Source organism: Equus caballus, chromosome 8, assembly GCF_041296265.1.
Source record: "Equus caballus isolate H_3958 breed thoroughbred chromosome 8, TB-T2T, whole genome shotgun sequence".
In the NCBI taxonomy this organism is placed as follows: Eukaryota; Metazoa; Chordata; class Mammalia; order Perissodactyla; family Equidae; genus Equus; species Equus caballus.
The window spans coordinates 2,933,307-2,938,681 of record NC_091691.1 but is presented as its reverse complement, the minus strand read 5'-3'; the positions used below and the strand labels follow the sequence as shown (position 1 = coordinate 2,938,681).

Here is a 5,375-nt window from a genome sequence, read left to right as displayed (position 1 = left end):
CTCCCAACATGCACCCCCATACATCCCCCCCCTCACCACAAGCGCCCTCACACACCACACACATACACCCCCACACCTCTCATACATACACACCACCTACACACACACAACCACACCCCACACCACACATACACATCCCCTTCGAGCCCATAGAGGCCTAGGTGTGCGTGGCTAAGAGTCCTCAGTGACCCTCAGGACAGAGAGAAAGTTGTGCTTTCCTGACTTAGCATTTTTTGCAATCTGGATAAACTGAAAATTTCCCAAATCACCAAGTCCTGACTCTTTTTTTGCTTGACAGTTCTCCTCAGTTCATCTCTCTCCTCACATGACCGACTACAAGCAGTAAGAATTAACCAGGCCACACCTTCACCTCTTTGCTCAGAAATCTCAGCTGCATATCAAAGTTCAGGCCCTCCATGTTCTGCCTATCACACACCTGTAGGACACAGTTCAGCGAAGTTTCTGCCACTGTGTAACAAGGACCCCCTAGAAGCTCTTTGCTATTTCTCAGAAGTCTTTTCCTTAGAAGGGACAGAAACTCAATATCAACCGGTTTAGGTGAAAAGAGGAATTTCCCTGAAAGCCTGCCAGTGAGGGGTGGGGGCGTGCTGTAAGTGGCTGGCAGGGAGAACTGGGATCAGAAGCTGCTTCTCTGCCCACCTGTCCTTTTCTTTGAGTAAGCTCCTTTCTGTCAGGCCAGCCTGCTTAGGGAACTCTGGAAATGTGAGCATCGGTGGTCCCAGTTCCTGACGCCCATATGTACCTCCCCCGTAGGACCTCCTCTGTCCTGAATCCTAGTTTCAAAAATCCCAGGGAAGCATTCTGATCGGCCAGCTTGGGTCACTGGCCAGAGGGATGGGCTATTCTGAAAGATTTGCTAGAGCCCGGCTGCCTAGCCCCAACCATCACTGCGGCCACTGGGAGGATGGCTGGTGGTGGGCGGGGGGGTGGGGGGGGGTGGCTGGAGGGAGATGGGGGACAGTGAGAAGAGTGCAATTTGAATGAGCTGGTTAAGCACGGTGTGTGTGCATTACTCAAGGTACTTCCTGCAGAAGAGGGCCTAATGACAAAGAATATTTCCATTGGGATTGCTGGCAAAGACTGGAGTTTATGATTTATGATGGTGATATGTCTCCATTCCTGGAAGCTCTTGAAGAAAGATAAGAGAGAAAGGCATAGCCTGCTCAACCTGCTGATGGACCTGCAGGAAAGGCTGACGAACCAACGGAACATTAAGTGATAAACCAGTCTACGTGTGTAGTATCAAGTATGCAATAATGGCTATTTGAGGTGGGTATAAAATCTTATGTGGGAAACCCATTTTCCTCAAAATTGTTTTGCTCTTCTAGCATTCCAGTTCAGGCTCATCTGAATGACCAAATATATATTTCTTATGAATCACAATATTGCACCTATACTTTCTAGAAAATGTAAAGTTTTTTAGAATTCTAAAAATCTAGAAAATTATATTTTTAGAGTCTTTCAAAGAAAAATGCACCCCATTATATGGTTTTAGTGTGGTTGCTTAGAAAAAAATCACATCTGGACTGATTCTTAAAACTTACCATCCCACCACTCTGCATCTTTTGATTCAAAGTATAAATTGTTGTCATCAGTATGTGTTCCACATTCTTGCATATCTGATACTACACACATAGACTGGTTTATCACTTTATGTTCCATTGGTTCATCAGCCTTTCCTGCAGGTTCATCAGCAGGTTGAGCAGGCTATGCCTTTCTCTGTGATCTTTCTTCAAGAACTTCCGGGAATGGAGACACATCACCATCATAAATCATAAACTCCAGTCTTTACCAACAATTCCAATGGAAATATTGTCTTTAGGCCCTGTTCTGCAGGAAGTGTCTTGAGTAATGCACACACACCACGCTTAACCAGTTCATCCAAATTGCACTCCATAAATTCAGACATATGTCTCTCCAAGTCAGTACGAGCTGATTGAGTGTGGGTTCCAATGGTCATTGCTCTGCAGTCAAAATAGTTAGCATGTGGATAGGTTTGGAAAACATAGGGGCCCCTATCATCATAACCAGCAATAAGCAGCCTGACACCATATGGTCTCCAGCCACATTGTTGCCTTGGTATCTGGATCTTGCTTCCTGTTAGAGATACAAGAAGAGACACAGGGAGAGGTCTGTCAAATACAAATCTAGAATCCAAACACTCCAGGTGCAGGGAATTACACAACAGTCTGGCATCAGCAGCAAGTCCTCCAACCGAGATACCACTGTGGTTGTCAGCATGGGGAATTTTTTTTTTTTTTAGATTGGCACCTGGGCTAACAACTGTTGCCAATCTTCCTTATTTTTTTTAAGGATTGGCACCTGGGCTAACAACTGTTGCCAATCTTTTTTTTTTTTTCCTGCTTTATCTCCCCAAACCCCCCCTGTACACAGCTGTATATCTTAGTTTCATGTCCTTCTAGCTGTGGGATGTGGGACGCCATCTCAACGTGGCCTGACAAGCGGTACCATGTCCGCGCCCAGGATCCGAACCCTGGGCCCCCGCACGAACACACGAACTTAACCACTCAGCCACGGAGCCGGCCCAGCATGGGGAATTTTTTTTTCTGATCAGTTGCAAGCTCTGCTGGGCTCTCCTGAATGCAGCCGACCCTGTATGGGTTTTCAGTTTCAGACCAGCTGTGGCTGAACCTTGTTTGACAGCTTCCATAGCATATTCAATTTGATGAATCTTGCCCAGAGGGCTCCAAACAGTGAGGTCATTGTCATACTTGTTTCAAAACATGTTTCTTGTGGCCTCTTGCAAAACTTGGGATCAAAGTATCACTCCCATTATCTTGTGAAATTCTCTATCTTTTGAAAGATTTGCAACTGTATTTGAATTAGAAAATATCAGTGAAATATTTTGACCTGTCAAGATGTTGACACGATGAGTCAGGAGACGCCGGTGTCAGGAAGGCACTAGTTATTGGGAAATATTTTGATACATGGCCATTTCCTTAGTGAACACTTTATTTCGAAGAACTGGGGCAGCTAAGGTGTAGAGCGTGCTTCTGACATGCCAGGTCCAGCTCTGAGCACACTGCACGTACGAAGTCACTGAGTCTCCCCAACAGCCTGGCACACCAAGTGTGCCCACCCTTTGCCACAGTGCACAGCAGCCACTGTACCTACGGACCATGGTTCCCTCTGCTGGAGCGGCAATCTGTGACTTTCTGTGAGAGCCCTAGTGGGTCACTGCTGAGAGCGGTCAGGGGACACTCCCACAAATGGCATTGCTGAGCAAGGGCATCATATGCTTTTTTTGACAGATATTGTCACATTGCTGTCTGTGGAGGTTGTCCTAATCAATACCCGTGTTAGCGTGCTTGGGCTGCCGTAATAAAATATCACAGATGAGAGGCTTAAACAGCAGAAATTTAATTCTTACATTTCTGCGGGCTGGAAGTCCAAGATCAAGGCGTCAGCAGTGTTGGTTTCTTCTGAGGCCTCTCTCCTTGGCTCACAGATGGCCGCCTTCTCCCTGTGTCCTCACATGGCCTTCCCTCTGTACATGTGCGTTCCTGGCGTCTCTGTGTGTCCTGATCTCTCCTTCTTATAGGGACATCAGGCATAGGGCCCACCCCAAGGCCTCATTTTGACCTAATCACCTCTTTAACTCTATCTCCAAATCAGTCACGTTCTGAGGTGCTGGGGTGAGGGTGTCAACACAGGACTTTAGGAGGGACTCAAGGCGCTTCTGTCCGCAGCGACCCTCCGCCAGCGGTGTCTGACAGTGACCTGCCCCCACTCGCGCATGCCCTCTCACTGTGGCAAGGTGACGGCGGCAGAGCAGATTCTCAGGCTAGATTTACTCGGGATTTTCATTTTTAGGAATCAACCTGGGTACTTTTCAAGAGTTTAGGAGCCATTTGCACTTCCTCTCCTGTGACCTTTCCTATCATTTGTGAAGGACCCTCATGTGTTGCCTAAGGAAGGTGTTTGGGACATGGATGGAAAAGCATCTTGAAACTCCAAGGTCCTAACTTGGGAGGTCCATGTCCCTGTAGCAGCGAATGCCCTGAGCTCCCCCGGCCCCAGCTGCTGCTGGCTTCCCTGAGGCCTGAGCCCTGGGGGCTGTGCCAGGCTACAGTCCTGTCACCTCACCGTTTGCACCCCTTCTTTCATACCCCACCCCTGCCCTGTGGGACTGGAGCCTAGGGCTCCTCCCACCCCCTGCCCCAGCTCCTCATCTCCGATGAAACTTGCCCACTGAAGCCCCCTCCCACTCTCTTTTCCTCCTGCGTGACACCTTGTTATTCCATGGCGGGCAGCTCAGCAGGGTCTCTGGAGGAAACAATCTCAAATCATCACAAGTCTATACCCTGAGCTATAATCATGGGCTCCTCACAACCAGCCGTGTGCCTGAACACACAGGACACCACACTTCCAAGTTTCTCACAGTTCCACTTGTCTCCCGGGCTGCCCACAGGAGGCTGGCATGGCCAGACTTCTTGGATGTGACGGTAGATGTCACCACCGACCAGTAAATGGGCTCCTTAACAGCATGCTCTGAGCCCACCTCGCCTGGGGCCTTGGTGCCCCACTGTGCTCATCCTGGGCTGTTCCCGGGAGCACCCTGCATGGCTCCCCGTTGCAGCTATCCTGTCCTGGGGTGTCTGGTGGGACCTCCCTCTTAGGTCCTGTCCTGGCTGCCTCCCTTTCAGAGAGTCCTGTACTTACTTGCTGTCCTGGGCCTTTTCCATCACCTCCTAGGGGGGTTGGGGACAGGCAACAGCAGCCTGTGCCTTCTTGATCCACACCGGCTGCTTGTTTATCGTTCACAACTGGACACTTTTGCCTTCAGCAGATGCTCCAGTAAAGTATGAGAAGTAAACAAACAATCTAGTTAAACAGTCACTCTGAGAGCAGTGTGGGTGACAGGTAAGTCCTGGAGGGTGACCACAGCTGAACTAGCCATGCTGTGCACCAACACAGTGGGGCAAGGGAAACCACAGGTCACCTGGCAGGAGAAGTGGCAGAAAAGAACCTCTGGAAGTGACCTTGAATCCTGAACTGGTGCTCTTGGCAGAGGAAGGGACAAGCTAACGCTGGAAGCATGAAGACCTAGTGTGTTTGGGACACTTGAGCAGCCAGGCACGGCGAAGGGGATGCTGGAAGGCGAAAGCAGAGGTGAGGCACAGGGACAGCAATCACGGCAAGATGAACACAGGCTTTGGAGCCATGCTGAGGAGGGGGTGTGAGTTCCTGGGAACTACTGCCTGGGTATGTGACCGGCTGTGGGGAGATGGTCTGACCACTGGACGGTGGAGTGGGATGCGAGAGCTGGGTGGAGGAGAGGGGTCTGTCAATGGTAGAGACCTCTTCTGCCACAGGCCTGCCAGCTTCTGAGA

The 5,375-nt window shown here is 49.7% G+C and overlaps 1 pseudogene; it reads right to left on the bottom strand.

Annotated features, from left to right (window-relative positions):
• Window positions 1–892: 892 nt before the first annotated feature.
• On the bottom strand, window positions 893–2,767 carry LOC100053561 (proteasome subunit alpha type-1-like; annotated as a pseudogene).
• Between the last annotated feature and the right edge of the window lie 2,608 nt (window positions 2,768–5,375).